This window comes from Gorilla gorilla, chromosome 16, assembly GCF_029281585.2.
Source record: "Gorilla gorilla gorilla isolate KB3781 chromosome 16, NHGRI_mGorGor1-v2.1_pri, whole genome shotgun sequence".
Lineage (NCBI taxonomy): Eukaryota > Metazoa > Chordata > Mammalia > Primates > Hominidae > Gorilla > Gorilla gorilla.
In genome coordinates this window covers 31,556,164-31,579,837 of record NC_073240.2, presented here as the reverse complement: position 1 = coordinate 31,579,837, position 23,674 = coordinate 31,556,164, and the positions used below count along the sequence as shown (strand labels likewise).

The 23,674-nt window shown below is 42.9% G+C and overlaps 1 long non-coding RNA gene across 3 annotated transcripts in view; it reads right to left on the bottom strand.

Moving 5' to 3' along the window:
• The window catches only part of LOC115930836 (uncharacterized), a 51,917-nt gene extending 29,440 nt beyond the window's left edge, over window positions 1-22,477 (bottom strand). For 2 of the 3 annotated variants that reach the window (XR_010130946.1, XR_010130945.1), the window contains exon 1: window positions 18,447-18,565. This is a non-coding gene — a long non-coding RNA (uncharacterized lncRNA). Of the gene's footprint in view, window positions 1-18,446; window positions 18,566-22,352 lie in introns of those variants that run through there. The other variant, XR_010130947.1, reaches the window with a different exon arrangement.
• Between the last annotated feature and the right edge of the window lie 1,197 nt (window positions 22,478-23,674).

Sequence of the window (23,674 nt, the reverse complement as noted above, 5' to 3'; positions counted from 1 at the left end):
CAGCCACTGCAAAATCATGCCAAAATGTAAAGACCGTCGAGACTAGGAAGAAACTGCATCAACTAACGAGCAAAATCACCAGCTAACATCATAATGACAGGATCAAATTCACACATAACAATATTAACTTTAAATGTAAATGGACTAAATGCTCCAATTAAAAGACACAGACTGGCAAATTGCATAAAGAGTCAAGACCCATCAGTGTGTTGTATTCAGGAAACCCACCTCACATGCAGAGACACACATAGGCTCAAAATTAAAGGATGGAGGAAGATCTACCAAGCAAGTGGAAAACAAAAAAAGGCAGGGGTTGCAATCCTAGTCTCTGATAAAACAGACTTTAAACCAACAAAGATCAAAAGAGACAAAGAAGGCCATTACACAATGGTAAAGGGATCAATTCAACAAGAAGAGCTAACTATCCTAAATATATATGCACCCAATACAGGAGCACCCAGATTCATAAAGCAAGTCCTCAGTGACCTACAAAGAGACTTAGACTCCCACACATTAATAATGGGAGACTTTAACACCCCACTGTCAACATCAGACAGATCAACGAGACAGAAAATCAACAAGGATACCCAGGAATTCAACTCAGCTCTGCACCAAGCAGACCTAATAGACATCTACAGAACTCTCCACCCCAAATCAACAGAATATACATTTTTTTCAGCACCACACCACACCTATTCCAAAACTGACCACATATTTGGAAGTAAAGCTCTCCTCAGCAAATGTAAAAGAACAGAAATTATAACAAACTATCTCTCAGACCACAGTGCAATCAAACTAGAACTCAGGATTAAGAATCTCACTCAAAACTGCTCAACTACATGGAAACTGAACAACCTGCTCCTGAATGACTACTGGGTACATAATGAAATGAAGGCAGAAATAAAGATGTTCCTTGAAACCAACGAGAACAAAGACACAACATACCAGAATCTCTGGGACGCATTCAAAGCAGTGTGTACAGGGAAATTTATAGCACTAAATGCCCACAAGAGAAAGCAGGAAAGATCCAAAATTGACACCCTAACATCACAATTAAAAGAACTAGAAAAGCAAGAGCAAACACATTCAAAAGCTAGCAGAAGGCAAGAAACAACTAAAATCAGAGCAGAACTGAAGGAAATAGAGACACAAAAAACCCTTCAAAAAATTAATGAATCCAGGAGCTGGTTTTTTGAAAGGATCAACAAAATTGATAGACCGCTAGCAAGACTGATAAAGAAAAAAAGAGAGAATCAAATAGACGCAATAAAAAATGATAAAGGGGCTATCACCACCGATCCCACAGAAATACAAACTACCATCAGAGAATACTACAAACACGTCTACGCAATTAAACTAGAAAATCTAGAAGAAATGGATAAATTCCTCGACACATACACTCTCCCAAGACTAAACCAGGAAGAAGTTGAATCTCTGAATAGACCAATAACAGGCTCTGAAATTGTGGCAATAATCAATAGCTTACCAACCAAAAAGAGTCCAGGACCAGATGGATTCACAGCCGAATTCTACCAGAGGTACAAAGAGGAACTGGTACCATTCCTTCTGAAACTATTCCAGTCAATAGAAAAAGAGGGAATCCTCCCTAACTCATTTTATGAGGCCAGCATCATCCTGATACCAAAGCCGGGCAGAGACACAACCAAAAAAGAGAATTTTAGACCAATATCCCTGATGAACATCGATGCAAAAATCCTCAATAAAATACTGGTAAACGGAATCCAGCAGCACATCAAAAAGCTTATCCACCATGATCAAGTGGGCTTCAGAACCCCTGGGATGCAAGGCTGGTTCAATATACGCAAATCAATAAATGTAATCCAGCATATAAACAGAACCAAAGACAAAAACCACATGATTATCTCAATAGATGCAGAAAAGGCCTTTGACAAAATTCAACAACCCTTCATGCTAAAAACTCTCAATAAATTAGGTATTGATGGGACGTATGTCAAAATAATAAGAGCTATCTATGACAAACCCACAGCCAATATCATACTGAATGGGCAAAAACTGGAGGCATTCCCTTTGAAAACTGGCACAAGACAGGGATGCCCTCTCTTACCACTCCTATTCAACATAGTGTTGGAAGTTCTGGCCAGGGCAATTAGGCAGGAGAAGGAAATAAAGGGTATTCAATTAGGAAAAGAGGAAGTCAAATTGTCCTTGTTTGCAGACGACATGATTGTATATCTAGAAAACCCCATTGTCTCAGCCCAAAATCTCCTTAAGCTGATAAGCAACTTCAACAAAGTCTCAGGATACAAAATCAATGTACAAAAATCACAAGCATTCTTATACACCAATAACAGACAAACAGAGAGCCAAATCATGAGTGAACTCCCATTCACAATTGCTTCAAAGAGAATAAAATACCTAGGAATCCACCTTACAAGGGACGTGAAGGACCTCTTCAAGGAGAACTATAAACCACTGCTCAATGAAATAAAAGAGGATACAAACAAATGGAAGAACATTCCATGCTCATGGGTAGGAAGAATCAACATTATGAAAATGGCCATACTGCCCAAGGTAATTTATAGATTCAATGCCATCCCCATCAAGCTACCAATGACTTTCTTCACAGAATTGGAAAAAACTACTTTAAAGTTCATATGGAACCAAAAAAGAGCCCGCATCGCCAAGTCAATCCTAAGCCAAAAGAACAAAGCTGGAGGCATCACGCTACCTGACTTCAAACTATACTACAAGGCTACAGTAACCAAAACAGCATGGTACTGGTACCAAAACAGAGATCAATGGAACGGAACAGAGCCCTCAGAAATAACGCCGCATATCTACAACTATCTGATCTTTGACAAACCTGAGAAAAACAAGCAATGGGGAAAGGATTCCCTATTTAATAAATGGTGCTGGGAAAACTGGCTAGCCGTATGTAGAAAGCTGAAACTGGATCCCTTCCTTACACCTTATACAAAAATCAATTCAAGATGCATTAAAGACTTAAACGTTAGACCTAAAACCATAAAAACCCTAGAAGAAAACCTAGGCAATACCATTCAGGACATAGGCATGGGCAAGGACTTCATGTCTAAAACACCAAAAGCAATGGCAACAAAAGCCAAAATTGACAAATGGGATCTAATTAAACTAAAGAGCTTCTGCACAGCAAAAGAAACTACCATCAGAGAGAACAGGCAACCCACAATATGGGAGAAAATTTTCGCAACCTACTCATCTGACAAAGGGCTAATATCCAGAATCTACAATGAACTCCAACAAATTTACAAGAAAAAAACAACCCCATCAAAAAGTGGGCAAAGGACATGAACAGACACTTCTCAAAAGAAGACATTTATGCAGCCAAAAAACACATGAAAAAATGCTCACCATCACTGGTCATCAGAGAAATGCAAATCAAAACCACAATGAGATATCATCTCACACCAGATAGAATGGCAATCATTAAAAAGTCAGGAAACAACAGGTGCTGGAGAGGCTGTGGAGAAATAGGAACACTTTTACACTGTTGGTGGGACTGTAAACCAGTTCAACCATTGTGGAAGTCAGTGTGGCGATTCCTCAGAGATCTAGAACTAGAAATACCATTTGACCCAGCCATCCCATTACTGGGTATATACCCAAAGGACTATAAATCATGCTGCTATAAAGACACACGCACACATATGTTTATTGCGGCACTATTCACAATAGCAAAGACTTGGAACCAACCCAAATGTCCAACAACGATAGACTGGATTAAGAAAATGTGGCACATATACACCATGGAATACTATGCAGCCATAAAAAACGATGAGTTCATGTCCTTTGTAGGGACATGGATGAAACTGGAAATCATCATTCTCAGCAAACTATCACAAGGACAAAAAACCAAACACCGCATATTCTCACTCATAGGTGGGAATTGAACAATAACACATGGACACAGGAAGGGGAACATCACACTCTGGGGACTGTTGTGGGGTGGGGGGAGGGGGGAGGGATAGCATTGGGAGATATACCTAATGCTAGATGACGAGTTAGTGGGTGCAGCACAGCAGCATGTCACATGTATACATATGTAACTAACCTGCACATTGTCACATGTACCCTAAAACTTAAAGTATAATTAAAAAAAAAAAAAAAAAGAAGTCAAAGAGGGCTATCAGGTGTAACAGGCAACCATGGCAAGTGATTGCCAGCCCTGGGGCAGTGAGGAAAGGGCTGAGATTTTCCATTGTTTGATTTATCTAGAGAGAACCTGTCATTGCTGAAGCATTTTTAATGGCAGATACTTTAGAGCCCTTGTCAGATAATTCCAACATCTGATAGTTGGGTCTTGGCAGCAGCTGATCATGGTGCTCATGCTGGTGGTGATCTCTGCACTCTTGGAAGGATGGTGAGTTTTCACTTGTTTGGTGGACGTTCTGCCTGTCATGTTAGGTGACCTGGGTCCCCTGTGACTCTTTTGCTTTAGGAGGCAGTGACCTGTTTAGGTTTGGCATGTGGGTCCTGGCCCATCTTGCAGGCTGTAGTTCTACTGGCATCTAATTTCCAGAGTCGCTGCTGTGTTGTTCTCTCCTGCTTGGTTTCTCGGGGGTCCTTGTGGCTCTCAGGATCCCTCCTAATGCAGGCTGAGGGGCAGACGGAGTTTCCCCAGGCTCTGCCCTGAGTGTCTCCCAGTGGGGCCCAAGGCTCAGGCTGTCTGAAGAAGAGGCTTGGATCCCCTGCAGGTGCCCACCAACCAGATATTTCTGGGTGGGGAGGAGGGGCTGTCAGTACACAAGGAGGGGAGCCACCCTGGGGCCACTTATGCGGACAGGGCTTCAGGTCCCTCCTCCGTCAGGTGGCGTCAGGCTGGCCTGGTATTGCCAGAGGGCCCTATTCCATCAGAGCGGGAGCAAGCCTAGCTGGCCGCCATGGGTGCTAGGCTGGGGTCACTTTCTGTTGGTCTTGGGGCCATAAAGCACCCTGTTGCTGTGCCTTCCTTCTCCCCCTGGGGTCCCAAAACCAGCCCGCCTTCCTCTGAACACCTTTCGGAGTTCTGGTTGCCTCTGAGCCTGGTTTCTGGTTGTGCTCTGAGCAGCAGGGAGGGGCCTGCCTATCTAATTGGGACCAGCAGTGAGAGGGGGTTTCTGTGTCCCTGAGGAGAAGGATGCAGTGTGAGGGGAAGGTGGGCTGTCTGGAAATGCTTGTGGAATGAAGGAAGTGTTCAGGTACTGGAGAGATGCAGGTGCGGCTTGTGGATAGAGGCTGCCTAACTTAGGGAACTACCTCCGCTGTAGGTGTGTTTGGGGAAAGCGAGTTTCCTGGATACTGATGGGGACAGACACAATCAGCCTCCTGTGGTCTCCCAGGATTTGGCTCAGTGGCTACAACACATCATTGCACACTTGAATACGGCAGGACCTGAATGCCTTTAGCCCAAGACCCTTTTATTACCTTTCCTTTATGCATCCTATAATTTGAAATATTGTCTCCACCAAATTATTCCTTCCCAGCATTTCTGGAGAAAGAAATGTAATGAAATATTATTCAGTAAAATCCCACAGTAAACAAGAACACACAGTGCTAACTTAGTCCTGGTGTTCATCAGTTATTATTGCTCTGTTTTAAGAAGACGAAGGTGGCCCCTAATATGCAGGAGCTGGCCCGGTGCCCACAGCTGGGCCTTGGTCTCTCCTGATGAACATAAACAGTTCACTGAACATGAACGGTCAGGGAAGCCACTTGCTGAGTGTGATGGAATAAGACAAGAACAAGACTGGCCAGGCGCGGTGGTTCACACCTGTAATCCCAGCACTTTGGGAGGCCGAGGCGGGTGGATCACAAGGTCAGGCGATCGAGACCATCCTGGCTAACATGGTGAAACCCCGTCTCTACTAAAATTACAAAAAAATTAGTCAGGCGCGGTGGCGGGCGCCTGTAGTCCCAGCTACTTGGGAGGCTGAGGCAGGAGAATGGCGTGAACCTGGGAGGCGGAGCTTGCAGTGAGCCGAGATCGTGCTACTGCACTCCAGCTTGGGCGACAGAGCGAGACTCTGTCTCAAAAAAAAAAAAAAAAAAGAACAAGACCATTATGTCATTAGGTCTGAACACAGACAAGGCAAGAACATGGTTCAAACCATAAAAGTGACTTAATATCCCCCTCTCCCAGCTCATGCTGGTGAGTGCTGCTGCTTTATAGTTAAAAGCCTGCTGCCTGGCTCTGGTCTGCCTTCTTCCAGGTAAGATTAACCCACGCATCGCATAGCATCCCCTTCTTCCAAACACCACCAAATCTGGAGCAAAGCCCCACTTCCTTGAACACTCTCCCCAGATCACCCAACATGCCCCAGTTCTGTAATGAGTCCTGGCAAACCCCCTCTGCCTGAGACACCTCACAGTTCCCGCTGGTGTGCCCTGCGTGTAGTCTCTCTCCCTCCAACAAATAGTAAATCCAACTCGTTCAACTATAGGCCTGATCCTGAGGTCTTTGGCTGGAGGATGTTTTCACTTACAGGATTCATAGGCTAATTTCCAGAGCTCTTTTGAAATTGGTAAAATAGTTTACATTTTCCACCTTACCTGGCCACCAGGTTCCTGATGGCATAACCTCAGGATTAAACCTTAGGATTTAAAGTCTATGATTCTGGAACACTCAGGATTTTAACTTTCCAGCTCAGAACATCCTTGCATTTTTTTATGGTGTCTGGTTAAGATTAGCAGTGACTTCATGAAGGTGGAAATCATGCATTCTTCATTCATTAATCTGATGATTTCACTACTGACAAATGAAAACTACCCAGGCCTTTCAACTTCCCTTCCCAGCTCTCCTGCTGTTTGACCAAAAGACACACATTCTACTGATTTTCAATGACTATTTATCTGCATTGAAAGAACATTTTTCAGAAAACAAAAAGAGACATTATAATGGGTATTTACCACTGGTATGTTCATAGAATGGCCCCAAAATTGTTAACTTCACATGCATATTAGCATAAAACAAAATAATAAATAGGTAAAATTTACTTTAAATTTCTGTTTACAGATTTTTAACAAAATGGCACGGAAAGGGGCTTCCAAGCCAGAAAGCCTTGGCACATCAGGTGAGCCTTTGACACACTGCCTGAGCAGCCTACGGGCTGTCCCATCTGGAACTGGTGCTGGAGTTAGGGAAGCTTCAGGAAGAGACCGTGGGATCTACGCAGCTGTTCTGTTTTTCCTTCCTGAGAGTGTGAGGCCGGGAGGAGACATCATCTGAACGTGCACTTTCTTTCTTTCTTTCCTTTTGAGACAGAGTCTCACTCTGTCACCCAGGCTGGAGCACAGTGGCGTGATCTCGGCTCACTGCAACCTCCGCCTCCCAGGTTCAAATGATTCTCCTGCCTCAGCCTCCTGAGTAGCTGGGATTTCAGATGCCCACCACCACGCCCAGCAAATTTTGTGTACTTTTAGTACAGATGGGGTTTCACCATGTTGGCCAGGCTGGTCTCAAACTCCTGACCTCAGGTGATCTGCCTACCTCAGTCTCCCAAAGGCGTGAGCCACCACGCCCAGCCTGATTGTGCACTTTCTACAAGTGCAAGACCCGGCCCTCCTGGACTTCATGGTTGTGGTCTGTGCTCTTTGTATATCACAAATTTGAAGGCCTTTAGCCTGAGACCCTTTTATTACCTTTCCTTTATGCACCTTATAATTTGAAATATCATCTCCACCAAATTATTGTGTAATTATATAATTGCCACTTTAACTACTTCACACGTCAATAAATTTAAAAAGCCTTTAAGTGTGTATTTTTGATATGATAAAATTGTGATAGGGTTCTGGAAACTATGTTCTTCAGATTTGGTGGAGGGGCTTGGGAAAAGGTAGGGCAATAGGTATTTTTTAAAAAGAAAGAAACTAAAAAACTTAAGTTGTTTATTTGAAATTCAAAATTGTCACTGCGTATCCAGTGTTATCTGCCCACCTGAGAGGAGGTAGAGTGGGAAGGTCATCACAAAAGAACCCAAAAAGCTGGGCAGGGGAAAGGGGTGTTCTGCATTAAGGAAGGCTTGCTCTGTAATAGGATCCAAAGTGTGTGATTCCTGACTGCCCTGCAAGTGGCTTGGAGGCTTTAGGCATCTCTCTTGGAAAATAGAAACTTCATGGATGGCTAAAAGAGACATGATAACAGTGTACATGGCAGAAGATCCTCTGCTGATGGGTTCTAGAGAGTCACTGATTCCTTAGGAAGATCTAGTTACAGGCAAGAGCCTTGAATAATCATGAGTCTGGGCCAGTCAAAGGAGGCAAACGCCCCACCTGGGAAAGGTGGCTCTCTCTAATCCAGGTGGTGTTCTGGAAGAAAAGGGAAATAAAAGGCCTGTGTCCTGCTTCTCCACCCGGAGGACTCTGCTCAGCCCTTAGGTCTTCTGAAGGGCTCTCCTGGAAGCCTACTGCAGCTGCAGGCCTGCAGCACCTGTCACGGATAAGGGAAGATGGAGGTTGACAGAGGGGCCTGCCTCCTCTTACTTTCCCTGCCCTGGCCTGAGTCCTGTGGTTCGTGACTGTGCCGTCTTTAGTGGGAGCTTGCCAAGTCCAGCAGTGTCCTGGTGTGGATGAGAAATTACACACTCGTCCTATTCTTAGCCCAGGGGCCTCTGTGCATTGAACTGGTTGCATCAGCTTCATTTTTACTGCAAAACCACCCTTTACAATAGGTCGGAAGTATGATTCTGGCAGACAAAGTGAGGACAAGAGGACAAATGCGGCCAAAAGGAAGCAAGGTTGGGACAGTGGGTGGAGTGACTTCTAGGGATTGGGAGGAAAGTCCCTACCGTTCCCTCCATGGGTCTCCTGACCTGAGCAGGCTCTGGGAGGACAGGGCCGCTCGAGCCACCCTGAGAACCTCCCAGGCTGAGAGGATTCCAGGACGCCCACTCTGGAGATACTGAGACCAGCTCTGGGGAACACGGTGCCAGCCTGAGTGCACCCTGGGCCTGCAGCATGGAGAAGAATTTAGCATCCCAAGCCCCGACCCCTGAGATGCTTCAGGTGGGGCAAAGTGGCTGCAGCAGCCTAAACTTTAGGTTGTCAGACTGATACGGAGCTGCACAAGGCCAGGCACTGAGTGAGTGCCCTGTAAGTGCTGGTGGGGGAAATATGTGAGTTCAAACTACCCTTGAAATTTCAGATACTTGTCATCTGTAAATTATGAAAATGTGCTCCTTACTTTCTTAGCAATAGTGTTGCGTTTACATACACCTGCATTCCTCTCCTGTGGCTACTGTAAAAGTTACCACAAACTCGGTGGCTTCAAACAGTGGGAATGTATAGTTCTGGTGGTCAGAAGTCTAAACTGAGTCTTATGGGAACAAAACCGAAGTGTCTGCAGGGCAGGGCTGGTTCTACCTGAGGCTCTAGGGAGAATCGCTTCCTTGCCTTTTCAGCTTCCAGAGCCGCCTGCGTTCCGTGGCTCCTGGCCCCTTCCTTGCATCACATCACCCTTCCCCCAACTGTGTCATCACACTGCCCTTTCCCTACTGTCATCAAGTCCCCTGTGCCTTTCTCTTATATGAAAATTTATGATTACATTTAGGGCCCGCCTGGATGGCCCAAGATAATCTCCCCAACTCAAAGTTCTTAATCACATCTGCAGAATCCCTTTTGCCTTCCAAGTTACCATATCACAGGTTCCAGGGACCAGATGGTGGACGTCCTGGGGGGCCACTATTCAGTGGACCACACTGCCCTTTTCTCAGATTGAACTGGTGGCCTTGTCTGTCCCTCTTCCCCGATAGGTAAAGGGATTCAGGGTCTCTGCTCTTCACAACGTCATCCATAGAGAGTCTCTCTCATATACATCTAAGGTGATCTTCAAAATAACCCACGAACCAGGAATCATTTACAAATGGGAAATTGGGAAGAAAACTAACATTTACAGAGTTAAATAATTCAAATTTTAGTTACACACTGCTATATACAGCCCCATTATTGCTTCATTTGACCCTCCTGCCATCTGGGAAGTATCTGTTTTTACTCCTATTTTGAAAGTAGAAAACCTGAAATAGTGAGGTCATGTAATTGATCTAACACTGCAGGTCTTGGAAATTAGAAAACCTGAAATTAGTGAGGTCATGTAATTGATCTAAGACAGCAGAGCCAGAAGTAAAGGCACTGAAGTTTAAAGCAGACCTGTGATTTCCAACCCTTAGCTCTTTCCTGTCCCATTTTCCCCTGTCCATCACTCCCTCTGCACAGTCCTGCAATGGTCTGAGAATGGTGGCCAGTGCTGCAGGAGACCCATGGGTGTGCCTTCGGGGTGTGCATTGACAGTTTTCTTTGAATGCTTCTAGAACCACAAAATATCAGGGCAGAAAGGCATCTCAGAGAAAACCTACCCCAAATAACTTCTCAAACTTCAATGCACAGAACTATCTGGCTGCTTATAAAAAAACAAGAGTCTGTAAGCCCCATTCCCAGAAATTTTAATTTAATAGGTCTGCACTTTAGGCCCAGGCAGGTTTTTTTTTTTTTCTTTTTTTTTTTTTTGAGATGGAGTCTCGCTCTGTCGCCCAGGCTGGAGTGCAGTGGCGCGATCTCGGCTCACTGCAAGCTCCACCTCCCGGGTTCACGCCATTCTCCTGCCTCAGCCTCCCGCGTAGCTGGGACTACAGGCGCCTGCCACCATGCCCGGCTAATTTTTTGTATTTTTTTTTTTTTTAGTAGAGATGGGGTTTCACTGTGTTAGCCAGGATGGTCTCGATCTCCTGACCTCGTGATCCGCCCGCCTCGGCCTCCCAAAGTGCTGGGATTACAGGCGTGAGCCACCGCGCCCGGCCTTTTTTTTTTTTTTTTGAGATGGAATCTTGCTGCATTGCCCAGGCTGGAGTACAGTGGTGCGATCTCAGCTCACTGAAACCTCTGCCTCTAGGTTCAAGTGATTCTCCCGCCTCATCCCCCCGAGTAGCTGGGACTATACAGGTGCATGCTACCATACCCGGCTAACTTTTTGTATTTTTAATACAGACGGGGTTTCACTGTGTTAGCCAGGATGGTCTCGATCTCCTGACCTCGTGATTCACCCTCCCAAAGTGCTGGGGTTACAGGTGTGAGTTATCCGCCTGGCGCATCTACATTTTTAACATGCCCCAAAGCTAGTTTTGAAACAATTTAACAGGAAAGAAAGGGTGAGAGGGGTGCATTTGTCCTTTCTCACACTGCTGTAAACATATTACCTGAGACTGGGTAATTTATAAACGAAAGGGGTTTAATTGACTCACAGTTCCACATGGCTGGGGAGGCCTCAGGAAACTTACAATTATGCAGAAGGCAAAGGGGAAGTAAGCACCTTCTTCACAAGGCAGCAGGAGAGAGAGCGCACAGGGGAAACTGCCATTTTAAAAATCGGATCTCATGAGAACTCACTCACTATCACAAGAACAGCATTGGAAGTGATCCAATCACCTCCCTCCCTTGACATGTGGGGATTACAATTTGAGATGAGATTTGGGTGAGGACACAGAGTCAAACCATATCAAGGGGTAATACATTTTCTCTAGAATGTAGCATTAGCCTTTCTTTTTGAGGAACATGTTTGTGTCTTATGGAAGTTAATCACGGTGGGCCATATCATTGGAAAACAGCAAATACTGCTTTCTGGTTTTTTGGCCGATTAGGTCAGGTGAAGAAGTTTGGCAATCTGGCTCTGATTTGTGTGAGAGATACCAGTGAAAGGTGGATTTCATATTGTGAGATGAAACATCTGGAGAGGACTAGAGTCTAACTTGTGCATCAGCTGGAAAGAAAGACTGAGGGGTCATGGGAACTTGCACATTACGATCCATGTAACTGCACTTGCCAGAATGTAGGATCAACCTGCTGCTGAAGAATATCCTAAATCAGGGAGTGGATGGGAACCAGAGGCCGTAAACTCACCAGAGACGTTAGTGCAGCCTTGAGGTTAACTGCTGCTTGGAACACAGAGACGTGATGCACTGAAACTAAATCTGGGCTGAGGGAGAGCATGTCCACACCAGGTGCCCAGACATCTGGTTGGCTTTGGCTGATTTGTCCTGCAGGCACCTGCCTTGTCTGGATTTGCACACTTTCCAAGTTGCCCATTACCCTGTGCATTTCCCAAGCTGCCTTCCCTGGCTCTGATGTACGATGAACCTGCTTGAGTGGCGTATTTATCATAGTGCAATCAAGAGGCATGAGCCATGATTGATGACATATCATAAATGGGAATATGCGTATCATCACACTGGGATCTGACTTAGCAGTTCATTTGGCCTTACTATAAGCTGATTTCTTGAAAGAGCTCAGATTCCTGGCTCAGAATGCCTTTGATAGAAGAGTGTGTTCTCAATGGAAGGGAAGCAATAGTTATAATTTTTTCTCAGTGGACCAGTTCTCAAGTGAAGGCAGAATTTTAACCAGTGTTCAGCGTCTTCCATTAAAATCCCCAGCTCTCCATTTTTCAGTGTGAAAAAATCCAGGCCAGGGTTTCTGCAGACAGTAATTTTTGATGGCAGGGTCAGCAAATTGGGCTAAGTGTATGTACTGTGATCTCCATAAAAGGGAATTACTGAATTTTCTGTCCACTTAGCAGCATCTTTTGTTAATGATGAGCAAGAAGCTTGTATTATTTATGGAGCACTTTGACATCTCAGCAGTTTATGGAGTATATATGAAGAATGGGAGCACTTTATCTTCTAATAAAATGTTGCATAACAACTTTAGTACTGAACTTTTTTAAAGACGGAATCATGGATTATCCTGCAGCCAAGTATTAACAGAAAGGACATACTGTGATCTCACATTCAAACTACTTCAAAGATAAGGAGATTTATTTTGCCCATTACAATTTTCTCCCAGAGCAAATAACCATTTTTATTAAAATGCTGTAAGTTCATCCAGGTAGGATTTGGGTGAAGATAATTTTGGACAAGCCACTGTGTACTGGTAATGAAAACAGAAATGAATTCAAGCTTCTAATGGAAAAGTGACAAGCAAATAAATTAATCTCCAGGTTATTCAATTTTAGAAAATGATATAAGATGTAAGATATAACTAAAAACTGAAAAGGAAAGTTAAAACAGTCTCCAGGTTTCCATATGGATGATTTGTAATTAAAATGATACTGGAGGGGAGTCCAGGACACATCTGAATATCGAGCTTTGCCCACAACCTTTCTGATTGCTGTTTCTTACGTGTTTACTGCAGTGCTTCTTTCTCCATTTCTGCATAAGTGTGGACAAAATTCACATGCGCCTATTACTAGTATAAAGGGCACACACGGCCAGGCGCAGTGGCTCACGCCTGTAATCCCAGCACTTTTGGAGGCTGAGGAGGGGGGATCACGAGGTCAGGAGATCGAGACCATCCTGGCTAACACGGTGAAACCCTGTCTCTACTAAAAAAAAAAAAAAAATTAGCCGGGCGTGGTGGCGGGCGCCTGTAGTCCTAGCTACTCAAGAGGCTGAGGCAGGAGAATGGCGTGAACCCGGGAGGCAGAGCTTGCAGTGAGCCAAGATCCCGCCACCGCACTCCAGCCTGGGTGACACAGCGCGACTCTGTCTCAAAAAATATAAATAAATAAAATAATAAAGGGCACACACTGTGCTTGCTGCCTGAGACTGGCCAAGGGGTCTCTTAGTTTTGTCTGTTACTCAAATTATCAACTCCACCTAACTACAGGAAACACAGAAAATGTGTGTTGCAGTCCGGACACTGTGAGCAGCATGAAATTCCATCTCGGTGTCTAGGAAATGGGGTAGGGAAGGGCCAGTCCAGGGCACAGGTAAGAATAGACTTTTGCCTCTGAGCTCTCCCACCTTTCTCTTTCTCCTTATGAGTTGCTCTTTACCCTAGGATTTCCAGACACTCATGCTATTCTTTAGTCCTAAAAATTCCTCCTCAAAGTCTTGCTTTTCTCAAAATGCCTTATGCCCCATAGTTACCATGTGAGCTTCCTCCCACGTCCTTGGTCCCGCTTCCCTCCTGTGGGCAGCTTAGTCAGTGTGCCCTTCCCTCCACACGCCCAGAGGGCTGGCTCCTGCAGGCAGCACCTTTGCAATGGCCTCCAAAACAGACTTGAGACATGCGCATAAAAGGGAGGAGGAAGCAGCGCTCCTGTAGGTCTCCTGGCTCTTGCTCCAGCAGGATGGCACAGGAAGACACATGAGGTCTTTTTTCTTAACTCAGATGTTCAGATCAGAACTCTTGTCTGGAGCCAATGAGCTGAGCCCCTGGGGAGCCAGGACTGATCCTGGTTTTAAGGCAGTTAATGTTCCCTATTCTTGCCTCCAGGTGTTTTTGAAATCCTCCCTACCCAGATAGGCACAAAAATAGATTATGTGTCTGGCTGCAAAGAAAAGCTATGCACATTCCTAAAAGCAAAAATGATACAAGCCATATTTCCTTCCATAAAACAAAGAAACCAAAAATAATGAAAGGATAGCAAAAAAGAAAATAATTTATCAATAGATGCAGTTTTCAACAGATTAGATAGAAATAGCAACAGAGAGAATCAGTGAGGTAGACATTAGCACTGAGAAATCACTCAGATTACAGCAGATATATAAAAAATGGCGACTGTGAATGATCATTTAGGAGGAATTAATGATAGAATGCACAATCTGTAAGAGTTCTAGGAGAAAAAGAATGGAGAGAAGGAGGTATTTGGAGCTAACAGCTGAAAATTTTCCGTAATTGAAAAATGTAATCAAATCAAAGAAAAAACAACCTAAAGAAAGTAGAAGCAATATAATAAGATTTAAACAAAATGATTTAGCAGCTAAAATTCACAGATTTCATCACTAAAATAAAAAGACAGTTCTTTGCAATGAAAAGAGCATTTAAAAATATTTTGTAATATAATATAAATACAAATATAATTTTAAAAGCAAGCTGGTATAAATATATAAATATATTTAAAATATAAGATATTAAATTAATATATTTCAATGTCTAGATTAAATGGACAGTTTTTGAGAACACTATAAATTATCATTTTTAACTTAATAAGAAACAAAATTCAAACAGTCAAAAGCATCTAAACCAAATTTAAAAGATAATAAAAAGAAAAAAATCTATCCATAATAATGAAACCAAGTTCAGGGATTTTCTTGAGTTAATAAATTTTATGAAACTTTAGCTCATAGATTAGATTATCCCTGTGTGATACAGACTTTGCTGTAGCATAAAACAATATGGGAAGGCTGCTACCTTATTCTGTGAGGCTAGTATAAAACTAACACCACAACTAGACAAAGCTGACACAAAACTAAATGAGATCAGCCAATCTCACTAACACAGAGAGCTGCAGAAATTAAACCCCAAAAAATCTTAGCAAATTTCACAGAATAATGATTTTTAAAAATGTGTGTGTCTTGTAAAATCAAGACTTAGATATGCAAACATGATTCAATAGTTTCAAAATCTATTAATTCAATTCTGTATGTCTTCAGATTAAAAGAGGAAAACAAGATCATCTCAATCAATATCAAGAAAGCATTTGCTAAAACCAACATCCTGATTACATTTCTGATAAAAATGTAAACAAAGCAAAACAGTGAAGTTAGAAATAAAAGAAAACTTTCTTAATTTTGTATAAGAGAGATCTAGAAAACTGGAGCAAACATAATAGCTAATGGCAAAATATCATAAATATTCATGTTAAAATTATACACAAGAAAAGGACACCTACTAGCACCACTTTTATGCAACAGTGAATAAGAAATCTTAGCAATAAATACAGAAACATTGTACAGACAGCATGAAGAAAAAGACAAAACTGCCATTTTAAAAAGTTTTATCTGATAATCTACCCCAAAATTTCACAGAATTAACTGATAAACTATATTAACTAGTAAGGTGGTCTGATATAAAATAAACATTTAAAAATACTTACTAACAATAACCAATTAGAAAACATGATAGAAAGAAACAAATGCCATTACCAATTGTTTAAATGCATACAAAACCCCAAGGAAGAACTTTTATCATCTAAATGGAACCTCTTCTAGCATTACAGAGACCCCAATATCTAACAACTCCCTTAGCAACGTGACGTTCCAGGTGGTTCCAGGCAGGTGTGGAGGCTCTGGGTGCACAGGTGAGCAGCGACTCTGCCATCTTTTATACCCTGCTTCCAAGGCTATCATGGAGTTGCAATCCTGGTTAGCCAGAGAGGAGGAAAGCATGGAAGAGTGTGTATGTAAGGTTGTTATGGGGTGGCCTGGAAGTGGCATTCATGTATTTCAGGGCTCATCTGTGGCATCACACCTTCTTAAGGTCACTGGTTTGATACTGATTAGGGTAGAATCAGCTGTAGTAACAGATTCAAACGTGTAACAACTCCATCCAAGAGCAGTTCATGTTTCACTCATCCAAAAGCCCAGGGCAGCAGTCCAGAGGGGGAGGTTGGGACTCTGCTCCACTGCATCATTCAGGGACACAGGGGCTCTGTCACCTTCCACAGGTTTCTCCCAAGATCACCCTGGGAGTTGTCATCCAAGGCAGGAAGGAAAGAGAGCTTAGAGAAAGTGTGGGATGGTCTTAAGGTCCTGGCTTGGAAGTAACATCCATCACTTCTGCTCAAATTCCACTAACTACAACCTCAGTCATATGACCCCAACTAATTGCAAGGGAAGCTGGGAAGGGAGTCTAACTGCTTGCACAAAGAAAAGGGTTGATTAAATTTTGAAGAGTTGCCAGCAAATTCTACCATAAACCTGACAAAGAGTATACAAGTCTGATGTGAATAAAATTGTAAACTTTGTTGAAGAATGTTAGAAAAAAAATAAGAGGAGACATACCCTATACCTACACTGAAAGATACAGTCATGGAAAATGTAAATTATCTCCAGGTTAATCTACACATCTCATGAAAAACTGGATCCCTTCCTTACCCCTTATACAAAAATTAATTCAAGATGGATTAAAGACTTAAATGTCAGACCTAAAACCATAAAAACCCTAGAAGAAAACCTAGGCATTACCATTCAGGACATAGGCATGGGCAAGGACTTCATGTCTAAAACACCAAAAGCAATGGCAACAAAAGCCAAAATTGACAAATGGGATCTAATTAAACTAAAGAGCTTCTCCACAGCAAAAGAAACTACCATCAGAGCGAATAGGCAACCTACAGAATGGGAGAAAATTTTTGCAATCTCCTCATCTGACAAAGGGCTAATATCCAGAATCTACAATGAACTCCAACAAATTTACAAGAAAAAAACAAACATACCACCCCATCAAAAAGTGGGCAAAAGTTATGAACAGACACTTCTCAAAACAAGATATTTATGCAGCCAAAAGACACATGAAAAAATGCTCATCATCACTGGCCATCAGAGAAATGCAAATCAAAACCACAATGAGATATCATCTCACACCAGTTAGAATGGCAATCATTAAAAAGTCAGGAAACAACAGGTGCTGGAGAGGCTGTGGAGAAATAGGAACACTTTTACACTGTTGGTGGGACTGTAAACCAGTTCAACCATTGTGGAAGTCAGTGTGGCAATTCCTCAGAGATCTAGAACTAGAAATACCATTTGACCCAGCCATCCCATTACTGGGTATATACCCAAAGGATTATAAATCATGCTGCTATAAAGACACACGCACACATATGTTTATTGCGGCACTATTCACAATAGCAAAGACTTGGAACCAATCCAAATGTCCAACAATGATAGACTGGATTAAGAAAATGTGGCACACATACACCATGGACTACTATGCAGCCATAAAAAATGATGATTTCATCTCCTTTGTAGGGACATGGATGAAGCTGGAAACTATCATTCTCAGCAAACTATCGCAAGGACAAAAAACCAAACACCACATGTTCTCACTCATAGGTGGGAATTGAACAATGAGAACACATGGACACAGGAAGGGGAACATCACACACCGGGGCCTGTTGTGGAGTAGCGGTAGGGGGGAGGGATAGCATTGGGAGATATACCTAATGTTAAATGACGAGTTACTGGGTGCAGCACACCAACATGGCACATGTATACATATGTAACTAACCTGCACGTTGTGCACATGTACCCTAAAACTTAAAGTATAATAAAAAATAAAAATAATAATAAACCCCCCCAAAAAAGAAAATTTTCAATTTAACTGAAAGTTTTATGAACTTGATAAAAGGTTTTTAAAATTCATATGGCAGATGTTTTAGTCAGTTTTGTGCTGCTATAACTGAATATCTGAGACTAGGTAATTAATACAGAACAGAAATTTATCTCTGAGCGTTCTACAGCCTAAGTCCAACTGAGGTGCTGGCTGGCTTAACTATCGGGTAACGGCTGTTCTCTGCTTCCAAGGTGGTGCCTTGGATGCTGCATCTTCCAGAAGGCACAAAAGCTCTGTCCTCACATAGCAGAAGAAAAGTGTATTATTAGTCCGTTTTCATGCTGCTGACAAAGGCATATCCGAGACCGGGCAATTTACAAAAGAAAAGGGGTTATTCGACTTACAGTTTCACATGGCTGGGGAGGCCTCACAATTACAGCAGAAGGTGAAATGCCTGTCGCACATGGCAGCAGACAAGAGAAGAGAGCTTTTGCAGAGAGACTTCCATTTTTAAAACCATCAGATCTCGTGAGACTTATTCACTATCACGAGAACAGCACGGAAAATATCTGCCTCCATGAGTCAATTACCTCCCACCGGTTCCCTTTCACAATATATGGGAATTCGAGATGAGATTCAGGTGGGGACACAGCTAAACCATATCAGGAAGGAAGGGTGAAATGGGGCCAGACTTTCTCCTTCGAGCCCTTTTATAATGATATCAATTTGAAGAAACCTAAACATCTCTCAAAATGCCCCATGTCCCAACACTGTTGTATTTGGCATTACGTTTACAACATATGAATTTTGGGGGACATATTCAGACCACAGCAGTGGAGAATGTCTAATTCATTTTTACAAAGAGAACGATAAGATGGCAAATTTACTTGTATTTCATTCCATTTTGTGCTCCCATAAAGGAATACCTAGGGCTGGGTAATTTATAAAGAAAAGCAGTTTCTTTGGCTCATGGTTCTGTAGGCTGTACAAGAAGCATGGTGTCAGCATTTGCTTCTGGTGAGGGCTTCAGGCTGCTTCCACCACCAGTGGAAGGTGAAGGGGAGCAGGTTTATGTTGTGGTGAGAGAGAGAGCGAGAGAGAGGGTGAGAGAGAGAGCGAGAGAGAGGGTGAGAGAGAGGGTAAGAGAAAGAGCGAGAGAGAGGGTGAGAGAGAGGGTGAGAGAGAGAGCGAGAGAGAGGGTGAGAGAGAGGGTGAGAGAGAGGGTGAGAGAGAGAGCGAGAGAGAGGGTGAGAGAGAGGGTGAGAGAGAGAGCGAGAGAGAGAGGGTGAGAGAGAGAGCGAGAGAGAGGGTGAGAGAGAGCCAGAGAGAGGGTGAGAGAGAGAGCGAGAGAGAGGGTGAGAGAGAGAGCGAGAGAGAGGGGGAGAGAGAGGGTGAGAGAGAGAGCGAGAGAGAGGGTGAGAGAGAGAGCGAGAGAGAGGGTGAGAGAGAGAGCGAGAGAGAGGGTGAGAGAGAGGGTGAGAGAGAGAGCGAGAGAGAGGGTGAGAGAGAGGGTGAGAGAGAGAGCGAGAGAGAGGGTGAGAGAGAGAGCGAGAGAGAGGGGGAGAGAGAGGGCGAGAGAGAGGGGGAGAGAGAGGGTGAGAGAGAGAGCGAGAGAGAGGGTGAGAGAGAGAGCGAGAGAGAGGGTGAGAGAGAGAGCGAGAGAGAGGGTGAGAGAGAGGGTGAGAGAGAGAGCGAGAGAGAGGGTGAGAGAGAGGGTGAGAGAGAGAGCGAGAGAGAGGGTGAGAGAGAGGGTGAGAGAGAGAGCGAGAGAGAGGGTGAGAGAGAGCGAGAGAGAGGGCGAGAGAGAGGGTGAGAGAGAGAGCGAGAGAGAGAGGGTGAGAGAGAGAGCGAGAGAGAGGGTGAGAGAGAGGGTGAGAGAGAGAGCGAGAGAGAGGGTGAGAGAGAGGGTGAGAGAGAGGGTGAGAGAGAGCCAGAGAGAGGGTGAGAGAGAGAGCGAGAGAGAGGGTGAGAGAGAGAGCGAGAGAGAGGGTGAGAGAGAGAGCGAGAGAGAGGGTGAGAGAGAGAGCGAGAGAGAGGGTGAGAGAGAGAGCGAGAGAGAGGGTGAGAGAGAGCCAGAGAGAGGGTGAGAGAGAGAGCGAGAGAGAGGGTGAGAGAGAGAGCGAGAGAGAGGGTGAGAGAGAGAGCGAGAGAGAGGGTGAGAGAGAGAGCGAGAGAGAGGGTGAGAGAGAAAGCGAGAGAGAGGGTGAGAGAGAGGGTGAGAGAGCGAGAGAGAGGGTGAGAGAGAGAGCGAGAGAGAGGGTGAGAGAGAAAGCGAGAGAGAGGGTGAGAGAGAGGGTGAGAGAGCGAGAGAGAGGGTGAGAGAGAGAGGGTGAGAGAGAGGGTGAGAGAGAGAGCGAGAGAGAGGGTGAGAGAGAGGATGAGAGAGAGCGAGAGAGAGAGCGAGAGAGAGGGTGAGAGAGGCAAGGGGGTCTCAGGCTCTTTTAATCAACCAACTCTCTCATGAACTATTAGAAAAAGATCTCACTCACTGCCAAGCAGATATCACCAAGCCATTTACGAGGGATCTGCCCTCGTGACCCAAGCACCTTCCACTAGCCTCCACCTCCAACGCTGGAGATCAAATTCAGCGTGAGATCTGGAGGGGACAAATATCCAACTATACCAGCTTTTTCTTATCACTATTGATCTGTTGTATTTAAAACATTGTAGTATTGTACCAAAGTAGAAAAATAAAACAGATAAACAGGCTCGAGGTTTTAGAAATATATCCTTAATATTACTCATCCTTAAAAAAGGAAGGAAATCCTGTCACGTGCTACAACATGGATGAATCTTGAAGCCACTAGGCTAAGTGAAAGAGCTGGTCATAAAAAGAATGCTGCATGATTTTACTTATATGAGATACATAGAGTAGTCAAACTCATGGAGACAGAAAGTACACTGGCAGTTTCCAGGCTTTCCAGGATTTTCACCCTTTTGAGGGTGAAATGATGAGTTATTTTTTAATGGGTACATGTTCAGTTTTGCAAATTAAAGAAGTTCTAGAGATAGATGGTGGTCACGATTGCACAACAATGTGAATGTACTTAATACTACTAAACGGTACACTTAAAAACAATTAAGATGTAAATTTTTATGTTTTTGCTATAAAATTTTTAAAACTCTTTAAAAATTAATATACTCTTCTGTTAATGAGATAGTAGCTTATGACAAAGATAATGGTGTTTAAAGTCAATAGTAAATGAATAGCTCACTCAATAAATAATTTGGAGATAATTAGATATCTATAGGAAAAATTTTTTCTTACATTATAAAAAATGTTCAGATATAAAATGGTACTGTAAACTTATTAGGAGAAAACATTATAGCGTGTTTTCATAATAGTGCAGTGGTATAAATGCCAGATAAAAGTTAAGATTGTAAGTTTAGTAAAAGAAAATACATGGAGTGGTTTCATTATATTGAAGTGAAGTACAAGTATTTCTAGGCAATGTGCAAAAATCAAAAGTCCTACATAAATCTAATGAAACGTTTGTCTTCATAAAAACCTAAAATCTTCTTTAGTGAAAAAGCAAAACACTGTAAAGTCAATGGGCAAGTGGTAGATTGGTAGATAATATTTGTAACATATTTAATCAATACGGATGAATATCAAGAATATATAAAGAGATCCTAAAATTGATAAGAAAGAAAAACATTTTAATAGAAAAATTTAAACCATGAACATACTCTCTTGGAAGAGTCAAACATAGTCAGTAAGCAGATGAAAATGTGTTAAACGCACTCAAAAATCCAGAAATAGTATGTTACAACCATGAGACTTTTTCCTCATCTATTAGGCTGGGATTAATTTAGAAGAGGCAGGGTAATCAATGTTCTCATTCATCATTGGTGGGAGTGCAAATGTGTAGCCTTTCAGAAAAAGTGGCAGTAATTCTCAAAATTTAAATATGTACATATTTTGATTCATAAACTTTACAGCAGGAATCTATCTTAAATATGATGCCCAAGTGTGAAAAGGCATATATACATAAAAATGTTCATTTCAGCATTGTTGATTTAAGGAGAGATTGGGAAGTTAGATATTCATCGACAGGGGAATGAATAAATAAGTTTTGCTATAGCCATACTGCAGAATACTCTGCAGCCACTAAAAAGAATAAGTTTGGCTTATAGGTACTAACCTTGGAGGATCCCTAAGACACGCAGTTTAACAAAACAATGCATATAGAACGATCAATTGCGTAATTGTATAGTAACGTAATGGAAAAGATTCATGCTGTATTGGTTGGGTATGGCCACAATTCTGTTGTGTAACAAACTCACTGGTCTTGAGAAAAATAACTTACTCGTATGAATCTCTGGGTCATGGAGCAGCTCTACCCTGACACTGAAGCAGTGCTCTGGTCTGCTGCACCTGATTCTCAACCTCCTGAGTCAGCAGGCTGGCCAGGATACGTACTTCTCACAGCGGTGGCAGAGGCGCAAGGGCCTGGACAGAAACATTTCAGACCTCTTAAGGTCTTGAAAGGAAGAAAGAAATATTTTTCCATTGCATTTAAGCAGTAGTGCATTTCAGCTAATTTCTACAATTACCATTGACGTAGTAGATGGAGAAATCTATTAAGTCCTTAAATTCTAATAACCTTGATGCCACAAGCCACATTAACAATATTAAGATTACTCCTTTGAAATGAACAAGTTAACCAGCTTTGCCCTTGTAGAGCTCAAAAAGACCACAGATTTTATCCAGCCAATACCACTCAGTAAAAGCATTGGAGTTTTAAACGTAGACAGGTTCCCAACACAGCCACAATCCAGCAGGTGAGGGGTTTGCTGGCTCTCTGGGACACTTCCAGGACAGATGTGTACTGTCCTACAAAACAGCTCATGCAATTCAAAGACATCGAGATGGGGCTGATGTCAAAAGCACACTAAGTACTTAATAATGAGTTTGTATGGTTGTATAGTTAATAATTACTGTTAGGAAATCTACAATGGCTAAAATACACCCTTACATTTATCCAGTAAGTAGTGTTTAGATACCTATCTTTTTGAAATCTAAAAATAAGTATGAACGCTAATATCATTTGGGCTCCTTCTTCAAAGCTGTTTCCCCTTGACTCTTTTATGAGTAAAAAAATATGCATAAAGTACAGAGAATGTGAGCCGTTTATGAACATCTGATGTGAGATGTTAGGGTTGACTTGGTATGTCCTTTGTCTTGAATGCAATGCTGAGTGGGAAACGGGATTCCTATAACCCAAGGCGTGCAGTGGTATTATGATTCAATTATCACCTCAGTTGCAGGGGAAGAAAGGCCTATTGCAGCAAGTACCTTGGGTGCTGTATCTGACCTTCACGGTGGTGGTGACAGCAAGGCTTGCGTCATGTTCAGAGAATCAGACAGCTTCTCCAGTGACACTAAAACCAAAACAAAACATCTTTGTTTTACTTACAAGCAGCAAGGCAGATAGAGCTGTATAAAATAGATGCAGAATTTAATGGAGTAGGTACAAAATTACAGTGTAAGTTCAGTCCTCAGACTCGCCAATACATTTGTGTAAAAGTTAGGCTTTGATTGTAGCAGGGGGCTCTCCAAGACTTGGAATTGGGTTATCTGTGTGGATTCAAGAAAAGCTGGGAAATTTACACCCCAAGTCTCTCTAAG